This window comes from Mauremys mutica, chromosome 8, assembly GCF_020497125.1.
Source record: "Mauremys mutica isolate MM-2020 ecotype Southern chromosome 8, ASM2049712v1, whole genome shotgun sequence".
Lineage (NCBI taxonomy): Eukaryota > Metazoa > Chordata > Testudines > Geoemydidae > Mauremys > Mauremys mutica.
In genome coordinates this window covers 89,097,309-89,110,636 of record NC_059079.1, presented here as the reverse complement: position 1 = coordinate 89,110,636, position 13,328 = coordinate 89,097,309, and the positions used below count along the sequence as shown (strand labels likewise).

At 45.8% G+C, this 13,328-nt stretch overlaps 1 protein-coding gene across 1 annotated transcript in view; it reads left to right on the top strand.

Annotated features, from left to right (window-relative positions):
- HTR4 (5-hydroxytryptamine receptor 4) overlaps nt 1-13,328 on the top strand; it is a 226,342-nt gene that overhangs the window by 39,119 nt on the left and 173,895 nt on the right. The window contains exon 2 of the mRNA XM_045026269.1: nt 12,224-12,341. The gene's annotated coding sequence lies outside the window, so the exon portion shown is untranslated. The remainder of the gene's footprint in view (nt 1-12,223; nt 12,342-13,328) is intronic.

Below are 13,328 nucleotides of genomic sequence, written 5' to 3'. Positions count from 1 at the left end.
TGATTAAGAACCGAAAAAGCCTGACATGTCCAGGAAAATACAGATGTATTTTAACCCTACCTAAAGTTCTTTTTTAAAAAGATGGGGCTGAACTAGAAATGAGCTCCGTTTCACATGTGTGGGTGGTGATCAGGGACAGTCTCAATTTTTGGGTCTTTTTCTTATATAGGCTCCTATTACCCCTCACCCTCGTCCCGATTTTTCACACTTGCTGTCTGGTCACTCTAGGGTGTGCACATGTGTGGGTCCCAGCTGCTCCCTGCCCCCCCTCATTAAAGCAGGTGTGCAGGGTTACTGCCCTGGGAACCGCAGGGCACCAGTGGATGTGGGGCTGGCTGCAGATAGGGGCGTGGGGCAGGGCTAGCTGGAGGCAGGGAGTGACACGGGCTGGCTGTGGGCAGGTGATGCAGACGGGCTGGCTGCGGGTGGCTGGGGGCAGGGGCTAGCTGGGGGCAGGGGGGTGGCTGGGGGCAGGGGCTGGCAGGGGGTGGCTGGGGGCAGGGGGTGGCTGGGGGTGGCTGGGGGCAGGGGCTGGCTGGGGGCAGGGGGTGGCAGGGGGTGGCTGGGGGCAGGGGGTGGCTGTGGGCGGCTGGGGGCAGGGGCTGGCTGGGGGCAGGGGCTGGCTGGGGGTGGCTGGGGGCAGGGGCTGGCAGGGGGTGGCTGGGGGCAGGGGGTAGCTGGGGCTGGCTGGGGGCAGGGGCTGGCTGGGGGCAGGGGGTAGCTGGGGCTGGCTGGGGGCAGGGGCTGGCTGGGGGCGGCTGGGGGCAGGGGCTGGGGGGCTGGCTGTGGGCAGGGGGTGGCTGTGGGCTGGGGGTGGGGCAGAGGGCGGCTGGGGGCAGGGGGTGGCTGGGGCTGGCTGGGGGCAGGGGCTGTGGCAGGGGCTGGCTGGGGGCAGGGAAGGCGGGGGAGGGGCGCAGATACTCACACGGGGGTGGGGCTGGGAGCAGCAGGACGCAGCCGGGGACTCACGGGGCAGCAGCAGCAGGAGCCCCAGGGCCAGAGGTCCAAAGAGCAGGAGCAGCAACAGGGCCAGGAGGCAGCTCACATGGCTCTCGCAGCACAGCGCAGCGCCCCCCGGCGGTCGGGAGGAGGAATTACAGGCTTCCCAGGCAGAGCCCATCAAAGCTTCCCTCGCAGGGAAGCTAGTTAACAAGCGGTTCTAAAACCGCTTCTAAATTTAACAACGGGTTCGTGCGAACCGGCTCCAGCTCACCCCTGATCTTGTCCCCTTATTCATCCTTTGGGTCAGGTGTCAGCCAGGTTACCTGAGCTTCTTAACCCTTTACAGGTAAAAGGATTGTGGTGCCCTGGCCAGGAGGAATGTTATAGAATTGTATACAGGAGGGTTGTTATCCTTCCCTTTATAGTTATGACAGATAGTCATACAGACTCTACTTTTAGGGGCTGAAGAGTTAGATTCTATGTATGAAAATATCATTTGGATGCTCCAAGTGAAGTGTTCAGAGGTGGCTGAGAGCTGATTTGCCAATATTGTCATGAATAAAGGCAACGAGTTTAGTTTACCATTACTCCAGAGGTAACTTGATTCAGAAGTATGTTCAGGAACCCTGGAAGTTTTACATATTTAAGCACAGATAATTATGCATCTGAAAATTCAGTGAAAAGGGCAATATTTATTTTTCATTATTTGTTGGTCTCCTGTTAAATGTTAGGAAAAGTCTGAGCTGTCAATCTACATCTCATAGGGTTTGTACTGCTGCTCATCACCAAAACACCTGCATACCAACCACTAAGTAGATTGGCAAAGTGAGATATCTAGTGGACTTCACAGAATCTGTCCCAGGGGGCTAGTTTGCCTTTATTATATTCAGCGCTTTCAATTATATTCAGCAGTAATGCAAGGAACTTACAGGCCTGTATCCTGTCAGACATTAGCTTCAGCAAGTTAGCATAAGGCTTTAGGTCTATGAACTTTGAACAAATAAACTTTGCACAGATACATGGCCCAATAAAACTCCAAATACTGGGGAGCTGAAAATAGTGCTTAAGGGGAGTTTCTGACCATAGGAACAGGACCCAGCCAGAAGAGGTTCCTGGCAATGAACTGATGTAGATGAGCTACATCCACAAGAGGGCCATGGTAACTAATTGATGTATATGTTAAGATCATTAATAAAGTAACCTATAGAAGGATATTTCAAAATAAAGTAAAGATATACAAATAAGGGAAATACCCCTATTGATATGCTGACGACACTATGTGTGATGCATATCATAGTATAAAAGTGTCATCACAGCCTAGGGGCGGTAAGAGAGAGAGATGTAGTCCTTGGGAGGTGCCAGAATGATGTCCACTGGTGGTGATGAGGAAGACTGTTCTGCAAGGGATGGCAGGAGTATATGAGGGTGCAGGTGTACATTCTGTAGTATCTCTATCTACCTTACTGAGTTGGGGTGTTCGTGACTGTGCTAACTGTATTAATAAACTATTATTAATTGTAGAAGAGTTCCTATAGTTTGTTAGTGTTGCAATTGTGCACATTGGGGTTCCCAACTATATAATAATTTGAATAACACTGGGCCTGATCTTGGGACAAGAACCTGTCAATCCTCAAAGAAATAACTGGGGATTCTTAAGTAATCCATATAATTAATTTGTAATCTAAAGATTGGGCTATACTGCCGAACCTGTTTTCAGGTCCCTCAGTCACAAACACCCCAGGCTCTCTCCTTTTTACCATATGTCTATTTAATCACCAGTTTCAGTTCCTACCAGAGTATGTGCCACACAACTTCTCTCCCAGTTCCCCTTCTGAGCTCCTCATGATTTGCTGTTCCTCCCAGATATATATCTACCCAGTTACTGACCGAATTGTCTCATGAGCCCATCAATTGACACCAAGTGTCAGGAATCTTTATTAGGAATTTGCTGACTGACTCCAATCAAGACTTTAGCCTCCTCTGTGCTGTAGCAACTTCAGTGACCAGGGTGCTACAGCAGCTAACACTTCCTCATAGAATTTTTTGTTCTTCACCCTTCCTTTGTCATGGGTGCTCGAGGAGCAGAAACCATGCAATGGGCCTGTCAGGAGTCTACCCTCACTTGAAACTGGGCGGTTTCAAAGTGAGGACCCGCATGTCTTCCCCCACCCCAAAATCCTAGGGTAGGTCTCCCCTTCGGCTGCCACCACCCGGTCAATTCCGTGGGCCGGGACACCCCTGTTTCCCCCCTTGGGAACACAGATCAATTCACAGAGGAGGAACCTCCCCCCCTCTTCCCTCTCTCCAGCCTGCTCTGGAGACAGAGTTGCCTGGATTCAAATGCCTTGAATCTCTACACACAGGGAAGCAGCCCACTTCCCCCTCCCCTTCCCCTGAATTTCCCCAAGGGAAGGAATTAACCAAGTCCAAAGAAAAGAAAAGAATTTATTAAAGAATAAAAAGAAAAAATACAGAATCTCTATGAGCCCAAGCTGGACACTCATAGGGTATAACCTTATCAATCTCTGGAGAGAATCCCCTCTCCCCCCTTTCTCAGTAAAAGCAATATCAGCAAACAGGAATAAAGCATTTCCTTTAGCAAACACACAATTGCAAATATCGAAATCAAATCATAAGACTAATTCGCCTTTCTAATTAATACTCACTATTAATTAGTAGAAACTACTCCAGGAGAACTTGGAGACATGACTGTACTCTGTTAGATCCAAAAACAGTTCTCACACAGACAAAGGCTTCCCTCCACAGAGATTTGAAAAAATCTTATCTCTGATTGGTCCTCTGGTCAGGTGGTCACCAGGTACTACATGTTAACCCTTTACAGGTAAAACAGACCTTAATCCTTAACTATCTGTTTATGACACGCCCCCCAAATCGCCAACAGTGGGAACTACTGGTGGTGATTTCCTTCTAGAACTGTAAAATAAACAGATAAACAAAACACATGCACTATCACATATACTACTAAGTATGTAAACAACAAGATATTTGACATTGAACAACACTTTGTATGCATTTGAGCGGACATACTTGGCAACGTCCTTGCCCATCCCCTCCCAGTGGAAGGAATGTTTTTAACCTGTTTTTGCTTTGTTGACCCCAGAATGCCCCCTGGGATGTTAGGGCCCAAGCTTAAGAGCTTGTCCCAGTACTTAGTTGGAACTACCAACTGTCTTTGAGGATGCTGGCCTTCCTGGTGTCCACCAGAAAGAATGTCCTTATATAAAAGTCCTTGTTTTACAACAAACTGGAATTGGGTAGAAGAGCTGAGAGGCGGTGGGTTGCTTCGTGCCGCCGCCCAAAGCTTTCTTAAGGCTGTCATCGGCTTCCTGCTCAGTCTGGAACTGTTCCCTTGAGGCGGGAGACACCAGTTCCTCTGGGAGCGATGTAGGTGATGAGGTTGTTTTCATTGACTGTGGACCGCTCTCCGCTGGTGCACAAGGTGATATTTTAGGCTCTGGCTGAGCCTCTTGGGTAGAGTTGTCTGCTGCTTCTGCCAGTTTAGGCCCGTTGGCGCCCCCTGGCGGTGGAGTTGCAAGCGCTGGCGTCAGTGCTGGCGCTGGTTCTGCCGCTGGTTGCTTTTCCAGTTCCGGTCCTGGGACTGGATGTACTATGGCTGCTGTAGTTGTTGGCATGGGATCCGGTTCCACCACCTCTGTCTGGGTCTCTGGTAACACAGACAGGGTCCTGGTGGATGGCTCAGGAACAGGGATGGGAGTGCCTGCTTGTTTGGCCTGGCCGCGGGTGACCACTCCCCCCCTCTTGGCCAGCTGCACATGGTTGGCCAAGTCTTTCCCCAATAGCATGGGGATGGAATAATTGTCATAGACAGCAAAAGTCCACTTTCCTGACCAGTCCTTGTACTGGTCTTCAGGGATGCTGTACCCATGGCAGGTCCTTTTAACCTTTTTGAAGAAGGCCTTAGTGTCCTCACCTGCCATGTAGGTGGGAAATTTCTTGGGATGGGGAACAGTGCCTTCTGGTGCTGGCCACACCCCTCTGCAGTCAGTGAATTTTATGTGTGGCTTGCTGGTGTTGCTTTTTGGTGCTGGCCACACCCCTCTGCAGTTAGTGAATTTTATGTGTGGCTTGCTGGTGTTGCTTTTTGGTGCTGGCCACACCCCTTTGCAGTCAGGGAATTGGTTTCCCCAATTCCTAACCCTCTCTATTCCCGAGAGACTGAATAGAAAAGAAACAAAACCTTTTCATTTGCAAATGTGTAGTTGCTGTTTGCTGATATACTGAGAAGACCAAAAAAACTGGTTTGTCCTGTTTCTAGCAACTTGCTAAGTACCTCACAGTGGGGGTCCTTTCTAACAAGCCTCCTAGAAAAACTTGCACCTCTTTCCTAGCTGTTTTTAAGCAGACAGAAAGAAAAAAGGAGAAAAAAGAAAAGAAGAAGGAAAAAAATCCTTTTCTAACACAGCCTGTTAGAAACCTTATGCCTCAGCTAAACCCAGCTGAAAATCTGTTTCCAAAAAAACAATCTTCCTAATAAGCCCAGCTGGCCGGCTGGTGCTACTTAGTACCTGCAGAAAAGTGTAGTAAATCCTCTCAGAGATTTGTATTCCCTGGCTCCAGAGGATTTGAAAAGACACAGGGAAAAAAAATCTGGCTGGAGGGTTTCTGTCTCCCCCCCCCCCCCCCAAACCTGTTTTCCCTGTTGGATGGGAATGTACTTTGTCGAGCACTTCCCCCCACCTTAGGAATCCTGAGTGATACCTGATATCACAAAGGAAGGACACACCTCTAGGGAAGAGTTTTTCCTCAGCATAGCCAGCAGAGAAAAAAAAACTCCTAACCCTGAAAACTGCTTCAAGAAAGAAAATCTGTTTCCCAACAAAGCCTGCTGGAAACTTAATTTCCTCCAGCCAACCTGGCTGAAACTGTAAACTCCCTCTTCTGTCAGGTTGCTTTCCTGCTATAGAAGAAGAGAATAGCTCCCTTCAGCGTAGCCTAGCTGAAAAAAACTCCTTGTAACAATGGGTTCGAAACTCCGCTGCCACCATGTCAGGAGTCTACCCTCACTTGAAACTGGGCGGTTTCAAAGTGAGGACCCGCATGTCTTCCCCCACCCCAAAATCCTAGGGTAGGTCTCCCCTTCGGCTGCCACCACCCGGTCAATTCCGTGGGCCGGGACACCCCTGTTTCCCCCCTTGGGAACACAGATCAATTCACAGAGGAGGAACCTCCCCCCCTCTTCCCTCTCTCCAGCCTGCTCTGGAGACAGAGTTGCCTGGATTCAAATGCCTTGAATCTCTACACACAGGGAAGCAGCCCACTTCCCCCTCCCCTTCCCCTGAATTTCCCCAAGGGAAGGAATTAACCAAGTCCAAAGAAAAGAAAAGAATTTATTAAAGAATAAAAAGAAAAAATACAGAATCTCTATGAGCCCAAGCTGGACACTCATAGGGTATAACCTTATCAATCTCTGGAGAGAATCCCCTCTCCCTCTTTTCTCAGTAAAAGCAATATCAGCAAACAGGAATAAAGCATTTCCTTTAGCAAACACACAATTGCAAATATCGAAATCAAATCATAAGACTAATTCGCCTTTCTAATTAATACTCACTATTAATTAGTAGAAACTACTCCAGGAGAACTTGGAGACATGACTGTACTCTGTTAGATCCAAAAACAGTTCTCACACAGACAAAGGCTTCCCTCCACAGAGATTTGAAAAAATCTTATCTCTGATTGGTCCTCTGGTCAGGTGGTCACCAGGTACTACATGTTAACCCTTTACAGGTAAAACAGACCTTAACCCTTAACTATCTGTTTATGACAGGGCCTTTAGTGACCAAGGAAGAGTGAGACTTAGAATGAAATTTGTTGGGGTGAATGAATATCTATATCTATAGAACACATTTGTAGAAACCTGGTTCGGCTCCTGAGAAATCCACGACCAGTAGAAAGGACTACATTTGCAACAAATGATTCAACTAATTCTAATCTTCCCTCACTAATAAAAGCACATTGCACTTAAGCATCTGTATTAGCCAGAATAGAGCATCATCCTTGAATTATTTTCAAAGGAAGACATGAAGACATTGGAGATGCAGGACCTGTTTGCACTTTCTCACACTGGCACAAATCAGAAGTAACTCCAATGAAGTCAGTAGACTTGTGTAATGATGCCGCCTCTGGCGGGACACAACTGAGAGTATCAATTCAGGACAAATTGCTTAGAACAGGGCGGTTACAGCTCAAGGCTGGGTTTCCTTTACTATTAAGGAACACCAAACAGAGAGGAGTTCGGTCTCACCCCACTGGCTAACCAGAAGTCATACAAGCAATTCCCGTAGACACTCAAGTTTCCCAGTATCACCATCAGTGCCACTTGTTATGGGGAGGAATGGTTATGAAAACCAATACCCCAGTATAAGAAAAAAGTTCTCCTGATCCCAAAGCACCAAGCCTCAGACCCAGGTCAATATACAAGTCAGATCTTACCCACAAATCACACTGTTGCCAATCCTAAAATCTAAAGGTTTATTCATAAAAAGAAAGAAATATAGATGAGAGCTAGAATTGGTTAAATGGAATCAATTACATACAGTAATGGCAAAGTTCTTGGTTCAGGCTTGTAGCAGTGATAGAATAAACAGCAGGTTCAAATCAAGTCTCTGGAGTACATCCATAGCTTGAATGAGTCATTCAGTCCTTTGTTCAGAGCTTCAGTGTAGCAAAGTTCCTCCAGAGGTAAAAAGCAGGATTGAAGGCAAAATGGAGGGGTTTCCAGGGCCTTTTAAATTTCTCTGCCCTGTGGAAGGACACCCTTTTGTTCTTACTGTGGAAAATCACAACAGCAAGATGGAGTTTGGAGTCACATGGGCAAGTCACATGTCCATGCATGACTCAGTCCTTTAGAGGCTGACACCATTGTTTACATGTTAGTTTGAACATTCCCAGGAAAGCTCAGATGTGGATTGGCATCTCCCAAAGTTCATGGTCAGTTAAGTGTTTCTTCATTGAGAAAGAATAGTCTTTTCTCAAGAAGCTGACCAAATGCTTCACTGAGGCTACTTGTATCTCGATGTGTTTTGATTCTAAGTACATAGCCAATACTCATAACTTCAACTACAAAAATGATACAACATACAGATAGCATAATCATAACCAGCAAATCATAACCTTTTTATAGACACCTCACATGACAACCTTTGTACAACATTTGCTGCCAATATATAACAGTGGTTGCAACAATGATCTATACGGTCATAGTTTATGTCAACGTCAGAACTTGCACTGCTATCAGATTGGTGTGAGAAGAGAATCCCTCCTGAAGGGATAGGTGATGGATTTTTTTTTCATTGGAACAGGTTCTCAAAGGCAAGGTAAGATACCACTGAGGAAATGCTGTGCTGGAGCCGGGGAGGAGATTTTTAGGGGAAGGGTATTTTAAACAAATTGTGTGTGTGCGCACGTGTGCCTATAAATATATATCCCAGTTGGGGATTGGGAATGTTTTCCCAGTATAAACAGCTTTAACAATGGGAGCAGAGACTATGTGAAACTATTCCAGAACTACATAAATTAGAATCTAGCAGAAGAAAATGACAAATCTCATCCTGAGAACTTTTCCCACGCATAATGACAAATGATTAGTTTCAAGTGATAGTGGGGGCTGTTTGGCTTTGGGTTTTGGAAGCCATTTGGCTGAGGTAGCACTTATCTGCCTTTCTCCTAAAGTGGCTGTAATGATGACCTGAATACATGCAACTTATATATTTCTCATACATTGGTCTTATGTCATGCTCCTCACTTCTGAGCTTACAGCGAGGCACATATGTCAGAAGGCCAGTACCATGAAAAACATGGAATTCTGAACATTCAGGGTACATCTACACTACCCGCCGGATTGGCGGGTAGTGATCTATCTATCGGAGATCAATTTATCGCATGTAGTGTAGACGCAATAAATTGATCCCCGATCTCTCTCCCGTCAATTGCTGAACTCCAGCTCTGCGAGAGGCAGAAGCAAAGTCGATGGGGGAGCCGCAGGGTGTTGCAAGGATGCGAAGTAAGTAATTTGAATTCAATCTAAGATACGTCGACTTTGGCTATGCTATTCTTGTAGCTGAAGTTGCGTGGGTTAGATCGATTTCCCCTCACCCAGTGTAGACCAGGCCTAAGAGTAGACATGGGAGCCAGAGCAGCTCAAGAAGCTTCCGCTGGTAGATCTTCATGTCCCTTTGCTTTTGGCAAGCTCCCCCAGATGATTATCTATTACTTCAGTGGTTTTCAAATGTTTTAGGCTGCGTACCCCTTTCCAAATAACATCTACTGTGTACCCCTATTTGAGATAGGCAGAGGTGATGCGTGCCTCCTTCCATTTAGCAACAGCTCTAGAGATTTTCAACTGTGGGGTGCACCCCCCTCAGCAGGGAGCGGAGGAACTCTTGGGGGAGAGGGGAGTGGCAGATGCCAGGCAGCTCAGAGAGGGAGCGCCACCTCCACCCCCTGACTCATTTAATCAGGCCACCTCATCTGCCTGGGTTGCGGGGGGAAAGGGAGGAAGGAGGGGTTGCACAGTCAAAAATTGTAACTCAGTTGAGCTGAGCTGCTTGCCCTCCTGAATGTTCCTCCACACCCCCTATGGGGGCATGCACCATGGTTTGAAAAGTTCTGTACGAAATAAAATACGTTGTCTACCATTACATGATTTTTCTCATGGAGCCCCTGATGAGAGCCCATGTACCCCAGTTTGAAAACCACTGTCTTACTTGAATCTGACATAGTTAATTTGAGAGATCAAAACTGGAATTTCCCATCATCTATTGTGACCCAATCCAACTCCTTTGAAATTTGGTGGAATTTCAATCCAATCCAATTCCTTTGAACCTAGTCCATATTCCTTGAAACTATAAAGTGGACAAGCGAGAACTCAAGCCCTCTACAGCACAGTCCAGACTTGCATTCTATTCCCTGAGCTTGGCCTACACTTGCTTTGAAATTAAGCCTGAGAAGCATTTTGAGTTATGTGCAGGGCCTGCTCCAGGCTTTTTGCCACCCAAAGCTTAAAAAAAAAAAAAAAAGCCATTGTGCCACCTCTTGAAAAGTGCCGCCCCAAGCACATGGAATGCTGGTGCCTAGAGCCGGCCTTGGTCATGTGTCACAACCAACCAAACAACCCACGGATCTGTCTTTGCTTCAGAATTCCATTTTCCAGTATGGCCACAGCCACTAGCTCTTTAACTGCTTTAGGCTTATCTGACTGGCACGCATCACTCATACTGCAGATAGGGATCAGCAAACATTTTAGTAATCAAATGTCAACCTGGTGCATATTCACTCGTAAAAACTTTGTTAATGTGGCAATAAGAATGCAGGTACTTAGTGTGTTCGGCTCTGCATGCCCTTCCAGACTATGAGAGCTTAATTCCCAAAACTCAAATGATGCAAACCCAGAAATGTGCAGGTAAGGTGACACTCCCACACAACCTTAACTCTGCCCTTTTAAATAAACAGTTCCTCAGGAAGATCACTGTGTCTTAACCCTCCCTCAGCCCCTTTGTCCAGTGTGATCTCTGCCACCACCAAGTACTCCCCAGATCAATGGTGCTGCATGGACCACTGTGAGGATCCACTGTGCTGTGTCAATAAGATTTGGAATTGTGGGGAGCACAGAGAAAATGGCAGGTTTTGTTACTGAGGGATAAAATATAGCTATATTCTCAATTTCTCAGGTACTATTACAGTCCCTATGGGGACCGGGCCCAAGTGTCACCTTAACACTGTGTGTTTTGGATATTAAACCCTCACAGTGTGGAAGGGCATGGGAACTGCTAAGTACCTGCAACCTGAACTTCATGCTAACAAAAACTTTTGCATGTGAATATCAAACATCAGTTGTCATGGGGTATTTGGCAGGGAGAGGATGTGGACCCATTGATTGGGATCTTGACTGAGACCACCAACTCATCTGACATAGGTCACTGAGCAACCTTCACATGGGAATGACTTTCTAATCTCTACTAACTGGAGACACATTTGAACTGATGATTTATGTCCCTGAGCCATCCAGTCCCTGTCATCTGTACAGTTCATGTTCTAAGATGCCATAGGGGTGCATGGGTCAGCATTCACATTGCACTCCCTGTCAGTACCCTGCCCAGGCCGGGGAAGCTAATGATCCAACCAGCGGACCAAATTTGGTGGTGAATCCCGAGGCATGTTATGCATATACTAAGAAGTTGTTTCCTTAGTTCTTCAGCTAACATATTTACTTGCCTCTCTCTTTTGAATTCCTATAAAATTTCCCAGAGGGTGGGGCAGGAGTCAGTGAGCCTGAGTCTCTTCTCATTCTGGTTTTACAGCAGTATACATTGACTTCAGTGCAATTGCTGCTGATTTGCTTCATTGTAATCAGATAGGTAATCACCCCCAATGAATCTAGCTTAAGAGCCCTCTATGTAATTATGTGGCAAAACCCTACAAAATGTAACCCTTGCTATTGGCCAGAAGATAGTAATTAAACTGTACTTAACAGCAGAGGCTGAAAGGCATAGATGGCTTGTGAAGGTCAGCTCATAAATATTACTGTCCATAATGATTCCAAAGTGCATGTTTGTTTACCTCAGTTTGTGGAATAACACTTAAACAATAAGAGCCCGTAAAAGCTGCGGAAGTATTTATTGTATTTGTTACCATTTGTACAAACAAAGGGGTTTGAATCTGAAAAGTGCTTGCCTAGTGCACTGGGGTAAGTTTTGGCAAGGAAGTGCCCGCACTGTGTAGGAGCTTTGTGAGAACCAGGCTGCACACTGAGAATTATAAACTCAAATAGAGCAAGGTGTAAGGACTCTGACAGTTGATTCTGGCATTTTGTGCACTGACACTGATTAGTGCTCTAACACTGACTGGCAATTTAACAGGCGAGTAATAATACCCCTTGGGGTTCCCACGGAAGACAAGCTGCTGACCTGACACTGTGCGAGTCAGGTTAAAATCCTCATTACGCAGCATTCCAAGCTGTTCCTATCGTCAAGCTGTGAAAGAGAATTTACCTTCTGGCTGCGACTATTTGCCAGATAGTTTCAGTGTATGTGAAGTCCTTGGTCCTCTTGTGTGGTTCAAGTGCCAGATTTCTATGGACTATCTAGATTATGCTAATATAGTTGGGCTTTTAGTTTCATTAGAGAAGAAAGCTAAAGAACTGCCTGTGCTGCACACAGCAGACTGTCCGGGCCTTCTGGCCTGATACTAATTCACTACTTGTTTTGTGCTTTGCAAGTGAAGCGTCTTTTCTCCCTATTTCTAGCTATGAGTCCAGAAGTCCTGAAAATAGTGTGGGTACAGAGTACAGGTAATGGACGACTCTACCACCAAACCCTCCACCAAGGTATCCCAGCATTGACCAAGAGATGCCAGCTGAGAGGGTGAGTCAAGCTCCCTTAATCTTTCTTCTAAAACTGCCCCCAGGAATATGTAGTCCATTTGTGATCTTGGGGGACAGAAATATCTTTTTAATGGCATCAGGACTGAGACAAACTGACTTAATTAAGGCCACTAAACAGCCTTCAGATGGAAATGACTGCTTGGCCACCTTGTGCCTTTGGCCCCAGGAGTGGAGGGATTGGGAATAGGAGGGGCAGAATAAAATTTTCCTTTGGGCATCTTAACTGAGAATTTCCCAACTAATGGAGAAAGGAGGGTAGACTCTTAACCTTAATTTGTTTCAGTGACATATTTAACGGTGCTCGAGCTGTTCTGTAATAACATTAACACTCTATGTTGACCTGGTTATTGGTTATATATGTTTTCTGTGTAAACATGTTGATTTAGTTTAATAGGAAGGATTTTTCAGGGAAAAATAGCAGGAAGGGAAAGAATCTTTTTTTTTTTTTTTTTTTAAATGAGATTACAAGTTTGGTTGATAAGGGTAATAGTATTGATGTAATAGACTTCTGTAAGCCATTTTTGGCTTGGAACTGTATGACTTTGTGTTTAAAAAAACCCAGAATGATATAAAATTAACACGGCGCACATTAAATAGCTGACCGATAAGTTATCAAAATGTAATTGTAAATGGGGAATCATCATTGAACAGGTGTGTTTCTAGTGAGGTTCATCAGGGATTGGTTCTTGGCTCTGTGCTATTTAACATTTTTATCAATGACTGGGAAGAAAACACAAAATCCTCACTGATAAAGTTTGCAGATGACACAAAAGTTGGGGGACTGGTAAATAATGAAGAAGACTGGTCGCTGAAAGAGAGCTCTCGATTGCTTGGTAAACCGGACAAAAGCAAACAATCTATGTTTGAATATAGCTAAATGTAAGTGTATATGTCAAGGAACAATGAATGCAGGCCATACTCACTTAAAAAAATAGAGAGATACCTATTTCATAGAGCTGGAAGGGAC